The sequence below is a fragment of the Lithobates pipiens genome, unplaced genomic scaffold (assembly GCF_037356315.1).
Source record: "Lithobates pipiens isolate NorthernLeopardFrog02 unplaced genomic scaffold, aLitPip1_a1.2 Scaffold_166, whole genome shotgun sequence".
Lineage (NCBI taxonomy): Eukaryota > Metazoa > Chordata > Amphibia > Anura > Ranidae > Lithobates > Lithobates pipiens.
In genome coordinates this window covers 1,651,804-1,676,531 of record NW_027507752.1, presented here as the reverse complement: position 1 = coordinate 1,676,531, position 24,728 = coordinate 1,651,804, and the positions used below count along the sequence as shown (strand labels likewise).

The 24,728-nt window shown below is 44.5% G+C and overlaps 1 protein-coding gene across 5 annotated transcripts in view; it reads left to right on the top strand.

Moving 5' to 3' along the window:
• The window catches only part of RALGPS1 (Ral GEF with PH domain and SH3 binding motif 1), a 659,487-nt gene that overhangs the window by 149,874 nt on the left and 484,885 nt on the right, over window positions 1-24,728 (top strand). The window lies entirely within an intron of this gene.

Below are 24,728 nucleotides of genomic sequence, written 5' to 3'. Positions count from 1 at the left end.
CAGGGAGTCCCAGAGCAGGTGTCCCCATTGGATGATTTCCTCTTACCTTTTGTTTCTAGGGACTAGTTTTGGATTTTCCTACACTTTCTTTATTGGAGATGCTGTTAAACCAGTACAAATAGAGGAGTGACTATCCCTAGCGAGGATACTTCCCTACTCTATCCAAAACAAACAAAAAGGGTTTTACATAGAGATGCATACACTTTTAATAGCTGTATGGGCTACTTAAAGCTGATGTCCATGTTTATTGTCATTTTGTTTGGACCAAGCTGGTCTAAACAAACTACTGTATTTGCTTCACATAGTGCTCTAAGCACTGTATGTATGGCATGTAACTTCAGCTACATAGAGAGTTCCTTGGTCTTCATGGCAGTGTTTGGTTAGTGGTGCCTCTTGCTTAGGTGTTGCAGCCTCTGGGGCCTTTCAAAAAGGTGTGTCTATGTAATGACAGATCATGTGACACTTAGATTGCCCACAGGTGGATATCATTTCACTAATTATGTGACTTCTGAAGGTAATTGGTTGCACCAGAGCTTTTTATGGGCTTCATAACAAAGGGGGGAATACATACAAACATGGCAATTATCAGTTTTTTATTTCTGAAAAAGTTTTATGTATATGTTTTTTGAATTTTACTTCACCAACTTAGACTATTGTGTTCTGATCCATCACGTATAATTCAGATTACAAAAACATTGAAGTAAAGGCTATAATGTAACAAAATAGGTAAAAAGCTAAGGGGGTGAATAGTTTTGCAAGGCACTGTAGCTCTTACGTATTCGGCAGTGCTGTGCAGCATTCACATCAGTCTTTAGTATATATATGCTTTTTGTTCAGAATAACGATTAGCTATGAGTAAGCGCTAATTTTAGCGTGAAACGCGTCAGCATTTTTTGTTCTGAATTTTTTCCTTTGCTGTTGCGATATGTGTGATGTGGGGATTTTTAGTTGAAATAATAAAGGCACAATTCACTTTATTCGATCCGGAGTGCGGCTATCCAGAGTTCTTCTGTTGTTTTTATCCACATCAGTCTTTGCACCAGAGGAACTTACTCTCTCCACCACACATCTTCACCACATTCACATACAGTAGCTATGTGACCACAAACCTTTTCTTTAGTTTTGTATTTTTCACTAGAGGGTTACTTGACATATAATGATGAATGAATGTGCTCTCGCAACGATATTTCCTCGTCATTGTTACCTACTGTGTTCAGCTGCCTAAAGACGGCCATAGATGGAGCGATTTTCTTTCCTGCAACCACTGAGACATTGTGTTCTCCTGCTGGGAAAACACAGTGTTCCCATTCCTTTCCTGCTTGAGTTATGCGGAGTGGTCATACGGAGCCTTTCAAACTCACTGGGATCTTGATTTAGAGAAACTTTTTTCTGGTTGGCCTAGTTGCCCCGTTACTTCACGTAGAATGCATGGTTTTTCTACTCCGAAAAAAGTCCCTTTGAGGCAGTGGTGCACAGCATTCTGGGTGAGGTTGGGAAATTTCAGGGTCTTGAGAAGGACAGGTGGCGGCTGGGGGCCTGAACAAAGGCGTGGAAGAATGTCAGGTGCCCGTAGCTGCTGTCTGTCAGTCTTTGGGTGTGCAGCTTTTCTTTCTGTCCTTTCACGACCCCTAGATGTTTATAAGATCAGATTTTTGAAAAAAAGACTGCATGCATGGGATAAATGTTTAATCGTTTCTTAGCCTGAGGGTGTGTATAGGTTAAAGTAGGGTTGTGTTTTGCATAATTTAGTAGTTTATGGATAATAAAACAATTTTTCTCTTTTGTTCATTGACGGACACAGCTCCTTTAATTCTTGACCTTAGGGTTAATGTGCCACCTTCAGGAGAGGACTAGGCAGGACATGTAACACATGTAAAAACAGCAAGACTGCACAGCACAGCCCAGGGGGTGGTCCCTCTTGCTATACCCCTCACCCTGCTTCCTGCAGCTCAGTTTTTTTCTGCCTAGTGTAGGAGAAGGACCTAGGCTCCCAGAGGGGACCATTGGTCCTGGGAATTTTTTCATTTTTTTCTACAATGTTGATCCAGTGATCTATAATCAACAGCCGGGCTGGGTGACAGGCTGGATAATATAGATCCTTGTAGTCTCCCCAGCCTGACCATCGAGCGTGAGCAGACCTTAGCTAGGCACTGGGTCAGCCACGACATGCCTCTTCAGGGGCGGCCAGTGAGCTATATGTTCTGGAGCACACATATGACCAGGCTCCTGCTGTCCATGTCACAGTGTACCATGGCCAGCAGCCACCCCGTACTGCTTGGGTGATGGGTCTGTGGTGGAATGCGTCCAGCAATCCTGACAGGAGGGGTAAGTATAGCTCTCCCTGCCTCGGCAGGATAGAGCAGCTGGGCATTCCTTGGGAGGTCGACTAGGGGGTCTCTCGCGTGCCCTTTCCTCTCTCCCTGCCCCTCATTCCCTCCTCCCCCTTCTGGGGCCGCTGTGTGACTGGGCATGAAGTGCGATGTGTGTACCTGGTCAGGGGGGGCTCCAGGCTTTGGCAGGGGGCTGCGCTGGCTGTTGGGGTCTGTTTTGTCTTTTCTGCCCCTTTTTTCTCACTGTGAGGTGCTTGGGCTGTTTGAGCATGAGGAGAGGCCGCGGCCATTTTGCTGAGGCCGTGGCCATTTTCCTGTAGTCTTATGCAGTGTTTGTGCCATCAGCTATTTTCTAGAAGGTTCGGTGGCCATTTTCATGGTGATTTTTTTTGCTAGAGACAGCTGCCGGCCATTTTCTTGTAGCCTCTACAAGAGTACCTCTAGTGCTGGTGTCTGTTTACCTCAGAACAGCGCGGTTTTTACTCCTGCTACGGCACCCTTCCGGAAGTCAGACTCTGTTTCGGTGGCCGGTCCGAAAAAGGTGCTGGCGGTCTCATCGTCCACCATTTCTAGGTGGATCAGACAGATCGTGGTTCAGGCCTATGCCTTAAAGGGGCAGGTGCCCCCTTTTCCTGTCACGGCTCATTACACCAGGGCAATTGGAACCCCCTGGGCTTTCCGACATCGAGCGTCTGTCTCCCAGGTATGTAAGACAGCGACTTGGTCGTCCGTTCACACTTTCACTAAATTCTACAAAGTTGACGTAAGCGCATCTTCGGATGCTTGCTTTGGCTGCAAGGTTTTGTAAGGTTGCAATTTATGCTTTCTTAAGTTACAGTTTTGTTGTGAACGCATCTTTTGATGCATAAGCTGGCCGCAGGTTTTGATGACGGCTGTTTGACACGGCAACTCCTCTGTTGTGGTGTTCCTTGTGTTGTGGGTGAAGTTATGTTTTGCTGTTTCCACCCCCTCGTTTTTTGACACTTCTTGGGGACATTCCTAAGGAGAAGAATTAAAGGAGCTGTGTCCGTCAATGAACAAAAGAGAAAATGGGATTTTTGTACGCACTATAAAATCCTTTTCTCTGAAGTTCATTCACGGACACAGCACCCACCCCTCCTATTTATGTTTATACAGCTTTTTGACGAACTGAGCTGCAGGAAGCAGGGTTATAGCCTGAGGGAACGCCCCCTGGGCGGTGCTGTGCGGTCTTGCTGTTTTTACATGTGTTGCGTGTTCTGCCTAGTCCTCTCCTGAAGGTGGCATAAAAACCCTAAGGTCAAGAATTAAAGGAGCTGTGTCCGTCAATGAACTTCAGAGAAAAGGATTTTACGGTGAGTACAAACATCACATTTTCTTTGTATATAGTTCGATTTTTTTTTTTGGGAAAAAATACATTTTCTTTTCTGTTATTTGCTGATGTAAGCTCGGTTGTTTTTATTTATTTAGATATCGGGCAGCACAGTGGTGTAGTGGTTAGCACTCTCGCCTAGCAGTAAAAAGGGTCGCTGGTTCAAATCCCAACCACGACACTACCTGCCTGGAGTTTGCATATTCTCCCTGTGCCTGCGTGGGTTTCCTCCGGGTACTCCGGTTTCCTCCCACACTCCAAAGACATGCAGGTAGGTTAATTGGCTTCTGTCCAAAATTGGCCCTAATATATGAATGGGGACTTTGGATTGTGGGCTCCTTTAGTCGAGGAACCAATGTTTGTGTGCAATGTACAGGGATAGGGACAATTGTAGACGCTCACTCAGGTTGAACTGGATGGACTGGTGTCTTTATTCAACCTTAAAAACTATGTAACTATATGTAACTATGTAAGATATATATTATTATTTTTTTGTATATATGTAAATATGTTTTTATCATGTTGTATGTTTGTAATATTTTTAATTAAAAAACATTTGGCACTCTCCACCACACATCTCCATCATAGTCACATAGGTCTGTGACCACAAAACTTTTCTCTAGTTTTGTATTTTTCACTAGAGGGTAACTTGACATTTATTGCCTGTGCTCTCCCAACGATATTTCCCCACCATTGTTCCTGACTGTTCAGCTGCCTAAAGCCGACCATAGACTGAGTGATTTTCTTTCCTGCAACCATGGTGCCGTTGTGTCCTCCCGGTGGGGACAACTTACCCCTCCGGGAGAACACTGTGATTAGTGCTAGCGGCTATAACAGCCACTGGCAATAATCACATATAAAATTCAACAGGCTGGTTGTACCCAAGATGATCGATCAACTTTGATAGACATTCAGCCTGCCCATATGTGTTTTAAATCTTGACCGGTTATTGCTGAACCGGCTAAGATTCAAAACGTCTATGGGCTGGTTTTAGAAGGGTATTTGGTTTACCTTTCTAACATCTACAAAACACTGAATACCATTGCTGAATTGTGCAGCCCTTTAACCACTTTCAGCCCCGGACCATTTTGCTGGTTAAAGACCAGACCACTTTTTTGCGATTCGGCACTGCGTCGCTTTAACTGACAATTGCGCAGTCGTGCGACGTGGCTCCCAAACAAAATTGACGTCCTTTTTTTCCCACAAATAGAGCTTTCTTTTGGTGGTATTTGATCACCTCTGCGGTTTTTATTTTTTGCGCTATAAACAAAAATAGAGCGACAATTTTGAAAAAAAACGCATTATTTTTTACTTTTTGTTATAATAAATATCCCCCAAAAATATATAAAAAAAATTTTTTTTCCCTCAATTTAGGCCGATACGTATTCTTCTACATATTTTTGGTAAAAAAAATCGCAATAAGCGATTATTGATTGGTTTGCGCAAAAGTTATAGCGTTTACAAAATAGGGATAGTTTTATAGCATTTTTATTAATAATTTTTTATTATTTTTTTTTTTTACTAGTAATAGCGGTGATCAGCGATTTTTATTGTGACTGCGACATTGTGGGGGACCCATCGGACATTTTTGACACATTTTTGGGACCATTGTCATTTATACAGTAATCACTAAATGCAGTGATTCCTGTGTAAATGACACTGGCAGTGAAAGGGTTAACCAGTGGGTGGCAGTGTAGGGGTTAAGTGTTCCTAGGGGCGTGTTACTAACTGTGGGGGGAGTTGGGCTTTCATTTAGTGAACACTGATCTCTGCTCCAATCACATGGAGCAGAGATCAGCGTCACTAGTTGCTAGGCAGAATGGAGAAATGCTGTTTACACAGCATTTCCTCCATTCAGCCGCTCCGTGAGACGATCGCGAGGATGCCCACGGCGAACGAGTCCGCGGGTCCCGTGACCGGACTCACGGGGGTCCCGACCAGCGCGGGAGCACGCCGCCGGCGGCGCGCTCCTGATGGCAGGGCGGCATTGAATATTGGACGTACCTGTACACCAATATGCCTGCCCGTGCCATTCTGTCGACGTACATCGTCGTGCGCTGGTCGGGAAGTGGTTAAAGTGGTTGTAAACCCTTACAAACCACTTTGACCTACAGGTAAGCCTAGATTAAGACTTACCTGTAGGTCCAAGAAATATCTCCTAAACCTATACGGTTTAGGAGATATTTACAAAAAGACAGGCACCGCTGTCTATAGCGCATGCGCCGTAGACAGCGGTGAGCAGGCCGCAGATCACTGCGATATGCCGCTCGTGTTGGCTCCTGTGCGCGTGACGTTATTGCGGCTCCGGCGAATCAGAGCGCCAGAGCAGTGAGACCCGGAAGTCATTTTGGGATACATAGCAGACGGAGGACCACTTCGGGGGCTTCGTTCTCAGGTAAGTTATTCATAATGAGCTAGTATGCTATGCATACTAGCTCATTATGCCTTTGCCTTGAAGGCTGCATTTTTTTTTTTTTTGCCTTTACTTCCTCTTTAAAAACTTTACATTGTGTTTTCTTTACTCCCTTTATATGATTTTTTATTTATTCTTTTGTGTAATCACATTTTACTGGTGTCAGCCATCTTACTGCTGCACTGTTTCTGGTATTGTGCGAGTTAGCTATAAATTCACAGAAAATTACCCCAAACGTCTTAAAGCGTGCCAAACCTTTGTTACATCAGAGTCTGGGATTACACAGATGACTGCTGCATATCTGTTTTCCTGAATTTCATTAAACATGCAACTTAAGAGCAGCATTTAAACACCCCATTAATGCTGCATCATTGACAGTTAAATTGACTGCAACAAACCCAGCGCTGATGAACAGTATTAAGCATTACATGAGATGGACACTCCATGATTACGGGTCAGTGTCGTTATGGGCAAAGATTAATCTCTGTAATGTATCTCTCCTCTGAAATGATCTTCATGCTATACCGAGGACTCTGTGGGGTACAGAGGGGTATTGCAGCACTCGGTTATGTGCTTTGTCGGCTCATCTTTGTACAAGGGGATGCTGAGTTGTAAAGATAACTGGTCACAATTGGGTAGGGATTTGACTTTTCATTGTTATTCTTCAAATTGTTTCTGATAGATATATATTTTCTACCTGGTTATAACAGGTTTGGGGCATCTCTGGAGCCCCGAGTCCCCCAAAAGTATGATGCCACCCTGTAAGCTTCCTGACCTCATTGGAGATTGCATACATGTTCAGTGAAGGACTGACGACATATTTTCATAGTTGGCTAGGCTGAACAAAGACACCAGTCCATCCAGTTCAACCCGAGTGAGTGTCCACAACTGTCCCCATCCCTGTACATTCCACACTCACGTGTGTCCCCACCCCCAAGGAGCCCACAATCCGAGGTCCCCACTCATACACCAGGGCCAATTTTGGACAGAAGCGAATTAACCCTAAAGGGTTAATTTCCCTTCCTAATGGAAGAAGGAAATTAAATATTTAGGTATAAAGTTGGCAGCCTCATTAAAGAAAATATATGAGATAAGCTATATCCCCCTACTGGATGAAGTAAGAGAAGATACGAAAAAATATAATGACGAAACCATTGTCCTGGTTTGGCCGGATAAATGCCCTCAAGATGATCATACAACCAAAAATATTATATAAGTTACAGATGTTACCGATATATATATATTCCTCCAGTCTACTTTAATACTATTAAACATCTAATAACTAAGCTCATTTGGAAAAATAAGAAGCCTAGAATAGCCTTAAAGGTATTACAACTGGGAAAAGAGAGGGGAGGTCTAAAAGTAGCGGATTTTAAGAAATATTATGAATCTATAGTATTAGTGGACAAAATTAGATAATGAAAAAAAGATGGGTGGCAATAGAACACAGCGCTGCAGAGACACGATTAGGAGAGGAAATTTGGATACCCCCCAAAACACAGATCACTCGGACCAACAACACTCGCACTCACAAAAAACGTTTTTAGAATATGGGATGGAATTCACAAGCATAATAAGTGGAAATACAACTCTCCACTAATGGCATTAAAAGAAAATAACTTATTTCCAACGGGGAAGAGCACTATGGGAGGACACTGGATTAGAAGAGAAGATATTCAATTAAGGCACATAATAAACGCGGGTAAAATAAACGCGTTAGAAACACTACAGGAGTACATGGATATAGATGGATGGAGGTACCTCCAGCTCAGACATTTTGTCTCATCATTGCCACAACCATTGAGAAGCGGAGAAGATCTTAACGTCTTAGACCCCTTTCATACCACACCGCTGATAGCGTCGGCGGTAAAACGCCGCTATTTTTAGCGGTGTTTTACCGCCGGATTTGCGGCGCATTTTGGCCGCTAGCGGGGCGCTTTTAAACCCCCGCTAGCGGCCGCGAAAGGGTTAAAACCGCCGGCAATACGCCGCAATAGCGGCGTTTTGCCGGCGGCATTACAGCGCTGCCCCATTGATTTCAATGGGGAACAGCGGTGGAGGTGCGGTAAACACACCGCTCCTTCACCGCTCCAAAGAAGCTGCTGGCAGGACTTTTTTCTGACGTCCTGCCAGCGCACCGCTATAGTGTGAAAGCCCTCGGGGGCTTTCACACTACACACAATGGTGCAGCTTCTTTAGGGCGGATTGCAGGCGCTATTTCTAACGCTATAGCGCAGTGATGGCGAACCTTGGCACCCCAGATGTTTTGGAACTACATTTCCCATGATGCTTCTGCACTTTGTAGTATTGTGGAGCATCATGGGAAATGTAGTTCCAAAACATCTGGGGTGCCAAGGTTCGCCATCACTGCTATAGCGCCTGCAAAAGGCCCTGGTGTGAAAGGGGTCTTAGAGCGCATGTGCGAGGGGAAAATAATAAGAGTAAATATCTCACAGATATATAAGATGCTGGGAGAAGTGGATGAGACGGAGGTACCTATATATATATATAAAAAAATGGGAAGAAGAAATAGGGCCACGAGGGGAGAAACACAACATAGAAAAAATCTTGCACCTAACACACGGGACATCGAAAAATCTTAATACAATAGGGTAGGGTGCATATATATGTATATTATGTTTTATACTTTTTGTACGGAACAAAATTTAAATAAAGATTAAAAAAAAAACGAATTAACCTACCTGCATGTCTTTGGATTGTGGGAGGAAACCGGAGTACCCGGAGGAAACCCACGCAGGGAAAATTGAGTAAGCTGCGCTAAATCATAAACCCACATAAAATTCAATGAAGTAAAAAAACATTAGACAAAATTTCAATAATAATGTGCAAAAAATAGGCCTATTACCCCCAGTCCTAAAGAATAAGGGTTATAGGATAATTGATCACAGTGAACAACGAAAGAATAAAAACAACAAAAAAATAAAAAACAAAATAGTGAACACCCAATGTGTAATTATATAAACATTTAAATTCTAACAGAGTCCAATATAGATGAAATCGTCAAATCTTCTACTGTGTAGCAAGTGCTTGATCCACCACCATACAGCCAAAATTACTCCTTACTAGAATTCCATGACCCCCCCACTACAGAGGGTCACCAACAGCATGTAACAATAGATATCTCTCACTTCAGAAGGGTTTCAGCTGTTCTCCTCCCTCCACCGATATCATGACCAGGTTGTCAAACAAGTATCTTTTAGTTATCTCCCATATATTAGGTCATATGTGCCAATTCCATGCAAAAGAAATGAAGCTCCAATAGTGTAAAACCTTTTAACCACTTGCAGACCGGGCCAATTTTCTGGTCAAAGACCAGACCACTTTTTGCGATTCGGCACTGCGTCGCTTTAACTGACAATTGCGCGGTCGTGCGACGTGGCTCCCAAACAAAATTAACGTCCTTTTTTTCCCACAAATAGAGCTTTCTTTTGGTGGTATTTGATCACCTCTGCGGTTTTTATTTTTTGCGCTATAAACAAAAATAGAGCGATAATTTTGAAAAAAACGCATTATTTTTTACTTTTTGTACCGTAATAATAAATATCCCCCAAAAATATATAAAAAAACATTTTTTTCCCTCAGTTTAGGCTGATACGTATTCTTCTACATATTTTTGGTAAAAAAAATCGCAATAAGCGATTATTGATTGGTTTGCGCAAAAGTTATAGCGTTTACAAAATAGGGATAGTTTTATAGCATTTTTATTAATAATTTTTTATTATTTTTTTTTTTACTAGTAATGGCGGCGATCTGCGATTTTTTATTGTGACTGCGACATTGTGGGGGACCCATCGGACATTTTTGACACATTTTTGGGACCATTGTCATTTATACAGTAATCACTGCTATATAAATGCATTGATTCCTGTGTAAATGACACTGGCAGTGAAAAGGTTAACCAGTGGGTGGCAGTGTAGGGGGTTAAGTGTTCCTAGGGGTGTGTTACTAACTGTGGGGGGGTTGGGCTTTCATTTAGTGAACACTGATCTCTGCTCCAATCACATGGAGCAGAGATCAGCGTCACTAGTTGCTAGGCAGAATGGAAAAATGTTGTTTATACAGCATTTCCTCCATTCGGCCGCTCCGTGAGACGATCGCAGGGATGCCCGCGGCGATCGAGTCCGCGGGTCCCGCGACCAGACTCACGGGGGTCCCAACCAGCGCGGGAGCGCGCCGCCGGCAGCTCGCTCCCGATGGCACGGCGGCAACGAATATTGGACGTACATGTACGCCAATATGCCTGCCCGTGCCATTTTGTCGACGTACATCGTCGTGCGCTCGTCGGGAAGTGGTTAATATGACTCAAATATAAAAACAAAAATGCACTTACAAAGCACAAAGGAAACATCAGCCTTAGGCCCGATGCGCCGGCCGGGCGCAAAGAGACAAACTCGTCGTTCCTGGGTACAATTCCTTCGTAAGGGGTGACGTCAGCACATCGCTCAGCCCTACGCGTTTCGCAAAAAATTGCGTCATCCAGGGGCACAAACTCCATGAAACCCACGCAGGCACAGGGAGAACATGCAAACTCCAGGCAGGTAGTGTCGTGGTTGGAATTCAAACCAGTGACCCTTCTTACTGCTAGGTGAGGGTGCTAACCACTACACCACTGTGCTGCCCGCCTGTTACAGCAGACTGTTAGAGATCACTGCCATTACAGCCCCTTTACAAATCTCATATGCATTTTCACTCCCTACATCTCCCCCTTAAAAATGAGTGATGCCAAATTTGTCATTTCTCTGCTAATATTGTCAAAATACTCCAAAAAGAAGAAAATGGAATGAAAGCCTTTGCTATCTCTGCCCGCACATGGGCATCTATGATTGTCTCGCTTGTGTGCGGAGGTGCTGCAGGGCTCTGCCAGGCTCAGTACCTGTGACACATTTATGCATGTGTGGGGGTTTCCCATGCATATGCAAGCTGACATCTGGGACCTTGATACCTGCGGCATATGTGAGCATGCCTGGATTCACGCAGTGTGCATGTGCACTAGAGCTGCACCATGCTGGATAAAATGAGAATCACAATTTTTTTTTTTTTTTTGCTTAGGATAAAGATCATCTTTCACATTATACACAAAAAATGGGCTAACTTTACTGTTTATTTTTTTATTTTTTTTTTAATTCATTGAAGTGTATTTTTTCCCAAAAAATTGCATTTGAAAGGCAGCTGCGCAAATGCAGTGTGACATAAAATATTGCAATCACTGTCATTTTATTCTCTAGGGTCACTGATAAAAATGTGTATATAATGTTTGTGGGTTCTAAGTAATTTTTTTAGCAAAAAATACTGATTTTAACTTGTAAGCAACAAGTGTCAGAAAAAGGTTTAGTCTTTAAGTCAGTCTTTAAACTGACTTCATTTACAGACCAAAGTTCATTCCTTAGATCTAAAAGAACTAAATGTTACTTTGTATCCCTTCTCTCAATCTCTCAGCACTGAGGAATGTTGATAAACGCTTGCCTGTTTTTTTTTTTTTGACAGCTCAGCTCTGCACTGTTTGCATAGAATTGCGGAAATGGATGATTAGGATCGCGAGGGGGGTTGAATAGAGATCATGATTTTTTTTTTTTTTTTTTTAACAATTAATCGTGCAGCTCTAATGTGCACATCAGTGTAGCTGCCTCTTGGGGGTGTGCCGTAGATATTACAGGAGGCAGCAGAGGGCGCTTCATCATTCTACCCTAGACACAAAAAGGTCAAAAGCACTTAAAAAAAAAAATCAAATGGTGTGAGAGGGTGGAAAACAATTGCATTGGGTGGAGCTCTGCTTTAACAAGGTATAAATGATCTTTAAAACAAGCCCTGACTGACCTCTGTAGCTGCAGGTGCTGTAGGGCAATACTCAAAATACACAGCAGAAACACTGAAGGTGATTTTTCTCATCAGCTCAGCTAACCCTGCTCCTTCGCTCCATGAGCACATGCTCTTTGTTTACATTAGAAATTAGAATGCTGCCAAGTTGGTGCTGCTTATACAAGGCTTTATTGCTTCTATTGTGAATTTGAGAATCAGTAGTTCCACATTGCTTGTAGCTACTGAGGTCAGTGTTTGCTTGTTTTTACAGCTCATTTACTGCTTGTTAAGAATGTGTGTAACTATTTGAATGTCCTCAGTTTGGGCAACAGGTACACTTCAACTGAAACTGTTCGCCCCTGCAGGAGCAGAACAGATGCTAACAGACAAGCGGTGCACAATTGAGCCCAGTGGAAGATTTGTAGGTATATGTGAGCCCTCTCCTCCTGACAGCTTTATGAGGATCACTTTATTAAATCTTGTTGCCAAATGGTTTTAATAAGAGCTTGCTGGAGCGTATGTTAGCGCCGGTATAAAGGCAGACAGGACGCTGTCTCCTTTCCCTGTCTGAAGCAGGGCACAAAGATGACATTATTACTGTGGCTTAGTGAGACTTATTGAAAATCTTCTTTGGTGAGCTGTAATATGGAACTGCCACATATTATAAATTGTTCCTTTATAAAAATAAAAAAAAACTGATATAGGACATTTCCTTCCTGAATATTATCACCTTGTTACATGAAAAGGTAAAATATTACTGTTATTGCAATGTAAAATAATTTTTTTTAACATTTTTCCATTGCAGTACCAATTCCGGCCTAAATCAGTTCTGGTATTTTGACAGATACATTTTCAATTTTAACATGGTGGCCTTTTCTGCACATGCTAGTTGCCCAGCTAACATGCTGACCTTCTGGCTTCAGTGCTTTTTGAGTTACTGACATGAAATAAGTAAGCAAATCAGGAAAGTCAGAATATAGTCAGGAGTTTCATACTTGTTCTGGATCAGTAATTCCAAGTATTAAAGTGTAGGCACTGATAACAGGCCAACACAACTCTGTGCAAAGCGGGAGTGTATGTTTGACACACACACACACACACACACACACATACACACGACCAGTCCCCGCATTAGAAGAGAGATTGCATGCTAGCACCCCTGTATACACCCTCACAGTGTATTCAGTAAAGGTTGATTGCAGTAAATATTAGGACAGGGTTAAGATTAGAGGTCAACCGATATGGGTTTTTCTCTGGCCGATGCCGATATTTAGAAATCATGGCGGTCGATGGCCGTTATATGATGCCGATTTTTTTTTTTTTGGGCCGATATGTTAGGCCGATTTCTTTATTTTTTATTTATTTTTTTTTTTATCCCCCTTCATCGCATAAAAATCTAACAGACGCCTTTCCCACTGGAGCGTTTTTCAGGCGTTTTTTTGGCTAAAAATAGCGCCTGTAAAGTGCCTGCAAAACGGCTCCCCTGCAGTCTGTGTGGAAGCCCCGAGTGCTGTCACACTGAGGCGTTACGCTGGCAGGATGTTAAAAAAAAGTCCTGCAAGCAGCACGTTTGGAGTGGTGTATACCCCTCCCCCACCACTCCTGCCCATTGATAATAATGGGCACAACTGCCGAAGAGCATATAATGCGATTTTGGCAGCGGTGCTTCACGGGCGCATTTAACTTCTTCCTTGGCCGCTAGCTGGGTTATATGCGCCCCACTAGCAGCCGAATAGCACCACTAAAATGACGGTAAAGCGCCGCTAAAACTAGCAGCGTTTTACCATCAACGCCTGCCCACTCCAGTGTGAAAGCAGCCTTCATAAGTGATACAGAAAATTTCTTACATTTAAACATTTATTAAACAAAACAAACCTCCAATCAGTTTACTTGTATGTTTGATTTAGATAAAAAACAAAAAAAACAAACAAACTATATATTAAATAAAAACAGGTAGTCAAAACTTTTGGAAGAAAAAAAAAATGGGCTAACTTTACTGTTTTTTTTTTGTTTTTTTTTAAATCATTAGTGTATTTTTTTTCCCCAAAAAAATGCATTTGAAAGACCTCTGCGCAAATGCCGTGTGACATAAAATATTGCAACAACCGCTATTTTATTCCCTAGGATCTCTGCTAAAAAAATATATATCATTTTTTGGGGTCTAAGTGATTTTCTGGCAGAAAATACACGATTTTTACTTGTAAGCAACAAGTGTCAGAAAAGATTTAGTCTTTAAATGGTTAAACTGAGAACTTCTACACAGGGAGTTCAGTTCATTCAGAAGTGTAAACATTGTATCTCTTTGCTCTTTTCTTGGCAGAGCCCAGAGAGGAGGAAAGTCGCTTTACTGAAGACTCCGGCAACTTGCATTGACTTCTATTACAGAAGTCATTTGCAAGACGCGCTGAAGATATATCAGCCTTTTTATCAGCACAATTGGCCGATGCCGATTAATTAAAAAACAGCAAATATCGGCCGATATATCTGTCGACCTCTAGTTAAGATGCCTGAAATTTGACCTCAAAACTCTGTGCAGACTTTTAGGCAAAGCAGTGAGCCAGTCATATGATTAGGAAATGCAATTTCTGAAACCATAAAATACCGCTGACATGGATGCGAGGAAGCCAATTTTTATTTTTTTTTTGTTTGGTTGTGGTAGAAAATTGTTACCAGCTTCATATTAAAACATTAAAGCCATTATCTATATTTAAATGTGAAATGGTTTGTGTAGTATTTGTACACGTTATATCAGTTTAGTGGAGTTTTTTTTCCTTTACAGTGATTGGGGGATCTAGGAATTACGGTAAAAGGGGACAGTTTCGTAGAAACGTACATTTATCATACGCCTTTTTCCAGCCAATAATAGCAACAATTCTTTAGTTGAGCATCAGCAAGAAATTATTGGAAAGACAATTTTGAAATTTACTACCTTTCTGACGTTTTTTTTTTCCAATCTCTTCCATGAGATGGATGCCGAGACTCCTCCAGCCCCTATGAAATCATGAGCCTCGGAGGCCCATATATCTTAACAATTTATGAAAAAATGTCCATCTCCAACAATTTTGTGATTGCGGAGCATCAAGTAGAGAAATATTTTTTGTTTGATTTTTGGAAGGAGTTGAAGGAGAAAACATTTCCATGACTCTCTGTCCCGAAAAGCAAGTTTCAAACAGTAACGTGTAATAAGATTATCTCATTTTTTTGAACTTGAGCACAAATTTTTGGGAGACATAAACCAGCGTTCCTCACAGCAGAGATAAGAGCTGGATGCCTTTTCGTGAACGCCTGTTTTGTCAAAGTGCCCTGTAAGCTCTTGCGTTACCCTGCTGACCTATTACAATCTGTTACAGACACGTGAAAGACATTTTCATGATTAAAGCTAAAATCTGTTTTAAGTTTTATTTTTATTTTTTTCCTCCAAATATCTCACTTAAGAAAATATGCAGTTTTAGCCATATTTATTGCTCAGCCCAATTCAGAATAGATACTTTTTAGGAAGAGGAGGGGACTGAGAGATCACCAATAGAAAACGAAGAAGATACAGATGAAGAGATATTGGAAGGAGCCGTTTTCTCTGTCGGCGTAAAGTATTTCAGAAGTTATGTTGAGGAAGGAGTCTCGTCCTCCATCAGCACAGAGTATTTCAAGAGAGGAGAGTAAAGCCTGGTACACAGTATTGTTGTTTTTTTGTTAAATCCCAGCAGGCTGGTCAAAGTCAAAAGTTCACAATGAAACTGAAGTAACTTAAAGCGGTAGTATACCCGCTAATGTTTTTTTTTTTTTTTTTTTTTTTACCACCTGTAAAGCAAAAGGCATAATGAGCTAGTATGCACCGCATACTAGCTCATTATGAAATACTTACCTTAGAACGAGGCCCCGACATCTGGCCCGATCCACGCCGAGGGAGCTGACATGCTCCCTCGTCGTTTCTTCAGGGTTTCGCAGCTCCGGCGCTGTGAGTGGCCGAAGCCGCGATATCGTCACTCCCGCGCATGCGCGTGGGAGATTTCATCCCCGCCGGTCGGCCACTGCCGGATTTTCAGCCGAAAATACCCCTTGTGCGCATGCGCCGCTGCAGTCAGCGGCGCATACCGAGGGGAATATCTCCTAAACCGTACAGGTTTAGGAGATCTTTTTTTAACTACAGGCAAGCCTTATTATAGGCCTTATTATAGGCTTTCCTGTAGGTAAAAGTGAAAAAAAAGAGTATACAACCACTTTAATATGATCTATGCCAGTTTGTGCGTTTCTGTGCGTGACCTGTCCCAGCCGTGAATTCCAGCGCATAGTCCGACATTTACAGAATTATGTAGTAGCGTCAACCGCAAAACCACAATGACATCATTCTGCAATTGATTCAATTCTAATCCACGCTAATGGCTGTTCTAATGAGAAGTCATTAGCTTTTTAATTTTGCTCTAGACTGTAAAATTATTGTGCATGTATATATTGTCATCGCTGGTATGTTGATGAGATACTCTTTAGGGAAAAGTTTATATAAACTGAGCGAAGTGACTGGGTCATCACACAAGGTCTGCCTTAAAATCAGTTTTCTGTTTATTTCAAAAAGCTTATTTGGTGAACAGACAGAAGCAACCTACTACAAAGAGCAGCACTGACGGGTCCGGTTGTACTCTGTTGTTTTTTTGTGTGCCTTTTACAGGGTCCAGTAGTGGGATTTTTCTCTAGTAGTTTCTGACTTCCGACAGTAGACCCCAAAAAATGTGTTACCCTGATATGTGGAGATCCTAGATTGTATCATTCTATGGCAGCCGGTGTTCTGCCATATAGTGTCCGGCCATCATATAGCGTCCGCCCCGTACTGCGCATGCGCAGTACGGAGCAGACGAAGCTTCGGAAAATCTCCGAAGCTGAACGGCGCCTGCGCCGTGAGTGGAGGTGGTAGCCCCACCATCCAAGCGGACACAGAGTTGTGAATATTAGAGGGTCTCTCGCGGGCGAACTTCGCTCGCCACGCTTCGGGGCTCGGCCTCGCTGCGCTCGGCTCTTTTTTATTCCTATTCTGTGTCCACTTGGATGGTGGGGATAGAACCTGGACTCACAGCGCAGGCTCCGTTCATCCTCGGCAATTTTCGGAATCTGTGTTGCTGTGTAGTGCGCATGCGCAGTACACAGCGGACGCTATCTGATGGGGGACCTTATATGATAGGACACCGGCAACTCTCTTTTGTTTGTGTGTTTTTTTTGTTTCACCTCACACTTACCATACAGTCCTGTGGTGTGTCATCAAGTGAATATACACAGGTCTGGTGGTTACTACACTCATTCTTACTACTCCTGTTCTTCATTCTTTCTAAGCCTTCTTCCCTCTCATACCCTGCTGCTCATCTCTTACTTTTCTGGTCCATCTAGGACTCGGGGCCTGGTATATTATTATTATTATTATTTTTATTTTTTTTATCTTAGAATTTCTTCTTCTTTACATTCATAGAATGTGATTGCTTCAGTTGGATATGGTGTCAATTAACCAGTTCCCGACCGGCGCACGCCGATGTCTATCAGCAGAATGGCACGGGCAGGCATATTGGCGTACAGGTACAGCCATTTTTAAATGCCGACCTGCTATCGCGTGTGCGCCGGTCAGGACCCCCATGAGTCCGGTCGCGGGTCCCGCGGACTCGATCGCCGCGGGGATAGCTGCGATCGTCTCACAGGAGCGGCTGAACGAGGAGATGCCGTTATAAACAGCATCTCCCCGTTCTGCCTAGCAACAAGTGACGCTGATCTCTGCTCCATGTGATTGAAGCAGAGATCAGTGTTCACTAACACAAATCCCAGCCCCCCCACAGTTAGAAACACGCCCCTAGGAACACTTAACCCCTACACTGCCACCCACTGGTTAACCCCTTCACTGCCAGTGTCATTTACACAGGAATCACTGCATTTGTATAGCAGTGATTGCTGTATAAATGTCAATGGTCTCAAAAATGTCCGATGTGTCTGTCATAATGTCGCAAGTCACAATAAAAGTCACTGATCGTCGCCATTACTAGTAAAAAAAAAATTATTAATAAAAATGCCATAAAACTATCCCCTATTTTGTAAACGCTATAACTTTTGTGCAAACCAATCAATAATCGCTTATTGCGATTTTTTTTTGATTTTTTTTACCAAAAATATGTAGAAGAATACGTATCGGCCTAAACTGAGGAAAAAAAATGTTTTTTTTTTTATATTTTTGGGGGATATTGATTATAACAAAAAGTAAAAAATGCGTTTTTTTTTTCAAAATTGTCGCTCTATTTTTGTTTATAGCGCAAAAAATAAAAACCGTAGGGGTGATAAAATACCACCAAAAGAAAGCTCTATTTGTGGGGGAAAAAAGAACGTCAATTTTGTTTGGGAGCCACGTCGCATGACCGCGCACTTGTCAGTTAAAGTGACGCAGTGCCGAATCGCAAAAAGTGGTCTGGTCTTAAGCCAGCAAAATGGTCCGGTCTGAAAGTGGTTAAGCATCCTTTTTGATGTGGCATTGCGCACCCCATTTGCTTACTGAGTACCTGCAATGCCCTGTACACACGGTCGGACTTTCCGATAGAAAATGTGCGGTCAGATCTTGTTGTCGGAAAATGCGATCGTGTGTGGGCTCTATCTGACTTTTTCCGTCCGAATTTCCAACACACAAAGTTTGAGAGCGGGATCTAAAATTTTCCAAAAATAAAATCCGATCTTTTAAATTCTGATCGTGTGTAGACAATTCTGACGGACAAAGTTTTTTAGGCCGACCTGAACGGATGCTCCATAGACCTCTATGGAGCGTCTTATGTCAGCAGTGACATGTCCGCTGACATCCGACCCGCTCCGATCTGAAAAACCTACTTTTCCATCCGTCATTGGATCGGGTGACAACGGACTCTGCGGTCCGTCGTCATCCGATCTCCCATAGGGGAGAGCGGCGCTCTGAGAGGTCCGTCCCTGCGCAGTGTGCAGTGACGGACCTGTCATCTTCTTGCTCAGCGATGATCGACTGAGCGATCCCTTCTGAGCAAGTGGATGTCCACGGGGTGGATCATCACGGATCCGTCCCGTGTGAGAAGAGCCCTTATGCTGCGTACACACGACCAGACTTTTCGAGGGACTAGGTCCGACGATCTTTCCGACGGACTTTCGGCGGAGTTCCGACGGACTTTCTGAATGAACGGACTTGGCCACACACAATCGCACCAAAGTCCGACGGATTGGAACGTGATGACGTACGACCGGACTAGAATAAGGAAGTTCATAGCCAGTAGCCAATAGCTGCCCTAGCGTCGGTATTTGTCCGTCGGACCAGCACACACACGAACGGATTTCTCGGTCCGGCGGAAAAATTTAAAACATGTTCTATTTCTAAAGTCCACCCGATTTTTGGCAAGCAAAGGTCCGATGGAGCCCACACACGATCAAATTGTCTGACAGACTTGTTCCGTCGGACCTTTGCTGTCAAAAAGTCCGGTCGTGTGTACGCGGCATTATGTTTGGTATTTGAGAGAAAAGTAAGACATGCAAATATATTTTGTTTTAATAGATTCTCCTTCGCATTTAACCTAGTCTCCAGTGATTTATTAGACCCCTTTCACACTGGGGCGTTTTTTCGGGCGTTTTTCATGCGCGTTAGCGTTAAAAAAAGCGCTGAAAGAAGCTGCAACTGCAATCCCAATGTAAAAGCCCGAGTGCTTTCACACCGAGATCCCTTTCATATTGGGGCGGTTTTTCAGACGCTTCAGCGTTAAAAAAAGCGCTGAAAGAAGCTGCAACTGCAATCCCAATGTAAAAGCCCGAGTGCTTTCACACTGAGGCGCTGCGCTGGCAGGGCGGCAAAAAAAGTCCTGCAAGCAGCTTCTTTGCAGCGCTTTTGGAGCGGTGAATACAACGCTCCTAAAGCGCCCCTTCCCATTGAAATCAATGGGAAGCGCCTGTAAAACGCCTGAAAAGCTCCTGAAAAGCGCTATTGGTAGCAGCGTTTTGTGGGCGCTTTTAACCCTTTATTTGGCCACTAGCAGGGGTTAAAAGCGCCCCACTAGTGCTCGAAAAACGCTGGTAAAGCGCTGCTAGTTTAAGCGGCGCTTTACGAGTGTTTTTCGGGCGCTGACATTGTGAAAGGGTTCTTAAAGCACTCGGGGCTTTCACATTGGGACTGCAGATGAGGCTTCTTTCAAGCGCTTTACAGGCGCTTTTTTAACGCTAAAGCGCCTGAAAAGCGCCTGAAAAACGCCTGAAAAACGCCCCAGTGTGAAAGGGGTCTTACAGATCTGCAATCGATCACAGACCTGTAACTTGAAAAAAAAAGGAATAGCTTGCTGTTTATGCTGTCAATGTCTCCTACAAATAAGCAAAGATGGGGGTCTCTTTCAGGGCAAGCTATAGCGGGCAACCTGGTGTCCTTTACAAAAGTGCATCCGTCCAACTAGAGGTATTTTTTTTTTTTGAGGAGGTTGGATGAATTTGTAGTTGAAGCAGAAGGCCCCTTTAATATAAACAGTGTGAGCGTGTCTGTTTTGATTGAGATGATGAGCCGCTTGTCCTCCCGGGGGCTTTGCTCTGCGACTGGCAACTTGTTCATCTGCTAACAATTTTGCTCTTTTTCAGGTTATTTTGCAGAAATCTTAGGAGGTGCGTAATGGTGTCAGGACCTTCACACTGCCAGAATAACCTGGCAATCCTCGAGTTGTATGGTCACCAGCTGTGCTGGAGGTCGTTAGAGGGAATGAATAATAGCTTGTATGTACACAAAGCATGTTAATGGTTTCATCCTTCACCAATATGTCTGAGCCGTCTCACGGATATTAAAGAGCACCTCTTACTGTCTGGAGAAATGGATGGCGTCATGCAGTGTCTATTGTTCTCAGTGGAGAATCTTCAAATCTTTCTGGCTGCCTTCTCTGGCTGCACACATAGTAGTTGATTTATTGAAATTTGTTTAACTTAGTTTTGCCACAGCAGCTTCCATTTTCACTTTCTTACTTGAGTGAAATATGGAACATGATTGGTGAATTAAAACTGAACTTTACGCTGCAATACTTTTTGACACCAATGAACTCCCTTGCTAGTGCCGGGATATTTTCCTGGGGTTCTTATGGGTGTTGGTCTTTGGCCATCTTGATTGGCCAGTGAAGAGTAAAGATTCTCCTGTGCATGCATAGGAGAGTGCAGTCATCCCTGCCAACGGGCATTGTGATGAAATGTTAACAGATCTGTGCATGCGCAGGAGTGCACTCATCCTGGCCAACAGGCACTGTGCTTGCCCAGCTCAGTGTACAGTCTACAGAAAACTGCAGCAAACGGGTAGGTTTTTAATAGGGGTGCAGCGGATCAAAAAACTCACGAATCGGATCGTTCCTCGGATCAGAGTCACGGATCGGATCATTTTTCAGATCAGCAAATAATAATAGAATTAGCAAAAACCTGTGAAAATGCCACCACCATATAGTCCCCACTGCAATATACATCTCCCCCACTGTAATATCCACGTCATCTCCCCTAATGTAATATTGGCTGAGCATGGATGGGTATTGGCAGGGTAAGTATTGGAAGGGTATTGCGGAGTATTGGCAGGGTATTGCAGAGTATTGGCAGGGTATGTATTGCAGACTATTGGCAGGGTATTGCTGGGATGGCTGTGGCTGCCTTCCGATTTCTCCCCTCCACTGTACAGATCAGTACAGAGAGGGGAGAGAGGAACCGGCGTCATCATGACGCTGGTTTGTTTACAGGTGATCGATCCGTCATTTCACGGAGTGATCACATTGTAAACGCAGACGGGTGTACCAAGATGGCCGCCGCTCCGGAACTAGGTCGAAGCCGTGGCCTTTCCTAAGGCCGAGACCGCGGAGCGCTCCACAGATCGCGGCGTATGCCGATCCGAGCAGGGTGACCCGTTCCTATCGCGGATCAAGGCCGTTCCGTTGCACCCCTAGTTTTTAATGTCAAAAGAAACATTGTATGTCAGTTTTTTTATATTAGAATTTAGATCTGTTTTAAGGCTATGGCTATTTTTTTTCTCAACATATCGTTCTGTATGGTTTTCATAAATGTGACCTCATGAAATTTAGCAAGTACATGATTTCCAAAAGCCGTGTGGTGCAACAGGAAAAACCTGAACGTTTTTTTGTTTTGTTTTTTATGTACTTAACCTGCTCTGTGTAATGGTTTTGCACAGAGCAGCCCCGATCCTCCTCTTCTCGGGTCCCCCAGCTGGCGTTCCTGGCACTTCCCTTCTGCCAAGTGCAGCCAGAGCAAACAGCTTGCTCTAGGGGCACCCAAGCAGGCTCGCTGCTAAGCCATGGCTCTCTGTCCATTCACACTGGAAGGTGGTGGCTTGGCCCCGTCCCCTTCCTCTCCTCATTGGCTCACTGGCTGTGATTGACAGCAGCGAGAGCCAGTGGGTTCTGCTGTTACCTTAGCCAATGAGTGAGAGTCCCTGGAGAGCCGAGGCTCTTGTGCACATTGCTGGATCGAGATGGGGCTCGGGTAACTATTTGGTGGACTGCTGCACATTGAAGGTTTTTTTATCTCCATGCATAGAATGCATAAAGGTAAAACACCTTGAGCCGTTAGAACTACTTTAAAGTGATATTAAAGACAAAAATTTAAAAAAACTAAATAAACATGTCACACTTTCCTTCCCTCTGCAGTGGTTTTGCACAGAGCAGCCCCAATCCTCCTCTCTTTGGGTCCTCCGCCAGCTCTCCTGGGCCCTCCCTCCGGTCTAGTGCCCACAGAGCAAACAGCTTACAATGGTGGCACCCAAGCAGTAGTGCTCCTGAGCCGCTGCTCTGTGTGTCCATTCAGGCATGGAGAGGAGTCCCCTTCTCTCCTCATTGGCTCACTAGCTGTGATTGGCAGCAGCAGCGGGTCCTGCTGCTGTCTCAGCCAATGAAGCGAGAGAGAGACCTGGAGCTCTCCTGCACATCGCAGGATTGAGATGGGGCTCAGGTAAGTATTAGATGGGATGGAGGGGTTTCTGCACACAGAAGGTTTTTTTGCCTTAAAGCATAGAATGTATGAGGGTAACATAACTTCAGCCTTTAAAACAGGGATGGACTGGGACAGAAATTTGGCCCTGGACTTCATCCAGACCGGCCCACTTACATTTTGAGTGTCCCATCACCAACTCCCTTACATCAGAGTGTCCCATCAGCACCCCCCTTACAACAGAGTGTCCCATCACCAGCCCCCTTACATCAGAGTGTCCCATCCGCACCCTCTTACATCAGAGAGTCCCATCCGCACCCTCTTACATCAGAGTGTCCCATCCGCACCCTCTTACATCAGAGTGTCCCATCACCAGCCCCCTTACATCAGAGTGTCCCATCCGCACCCTCTTACATCAGAGTGTCCCATCAGCAGCCCCCTTACATCAGAGTGCCCCATCACCAGCCCCCTTACATCAGAGTGTCCCATCCGCACCCTCTTACATCAGAGTGTCCCATCAGCAGCCCCCTTACATCAGAGTGTCCCATCCGCACCCTCTTACATCAGAGTGTCCCATCACCAGCCCCCTTACATCAGAGTGTCCCATCCGCACCCTCTTACATCAGAGTGTCCCATCAGCAGCCCCCTTACATCAGAGTGTCCCATCCGCACCCCCTTACATCAGAGTATCCCATCCGCACCCACTTACATCAGAGTGTCCCACCCGCACCCCCTTACATCAGAGTATCCCATCCGCACCCTCTTACATCAGAGTGTCCCATCCGCACCCACTTACATCAGAGTGTCCCATCACCAGCCCCCTTACATCAGAGTGTCCCATCCGCACCCTCTTACATCAGAGTGTCCCATCACCAGCCCCCTTACATCAGAGTGTCCCATCCGCACCCTCTTACATCAGAGTGTCCCATCAGCAGCCCCCTTACATCAGAGTGTCCCATCCGCACCCCCTTACATCAGAGTATCCCATCCGCACCCACTTACATCAGAGTGTCCCACCCACACCCCCTTACATCAGAGTATCCCATCCGCACCCACTTACATCAGAGTGTCCCACCCGCACCCCCTTACATCAGAGTATCCCATCCGCACCCACTTACATCAGAGTGTCCCACCCGCACCCCCTTACATCAGAGTATCCCATCCGCACCCACTTACATCAGAGTGTCCCACCCGCACCCCCTTACATCAGAGTGTCCCATCACCAGCCCCCTTACATCAGAGTGTCCCATCCGCACCCTCTTACATCAGAGTGTCCCATCCGCACCCTCTTACATCAGAGTGTCCCATCACCAGCCCCCTTACATCAGAGTGTCCCATCCGCACCCTCTTACATCAGAGTGTCCCATCAGCAGCCCCCTTACATCAGAGTGTCCCATCACCAGCCCCCTTACATCAGAGTGTCCCATCCGCACCCTCTTACATCAGAGTGTCCCATCAGCAGCCCCCTTACATCAGAGTGTCCCATCCGCACCCCCTTACATCAGAGTATCCCATCCGCACCCACTTACATCAGAGTGTCCCACCCGCACCCCCTTACATCAGAGTATCCCATCCGCACCCTCTTACATCAGAGTGTCCCACCCGCACCCCCTTACATCAGAGTATCCCATCCGCACCCACTTACATCAGAGTGTCCCACCCGCACCCCCTTACATCAGAGTATCCCATCCGCACCCACTTACATCAGAGTGTCCCACCCGCACCCCCTTACATCAGAGTATCCCATCCGCACCCACTTACATCAGAGTGTCCCACCCGCACCCCCTTACATCAGAGTATCCCATCCGCACCCTCTTACATCAGAGTGTCCCATCCGCACCCTCTTACATCAGAGTGTCCCATCTGCACCCTCTTACATCAGAGTGTCCCATCCGCACCCCCT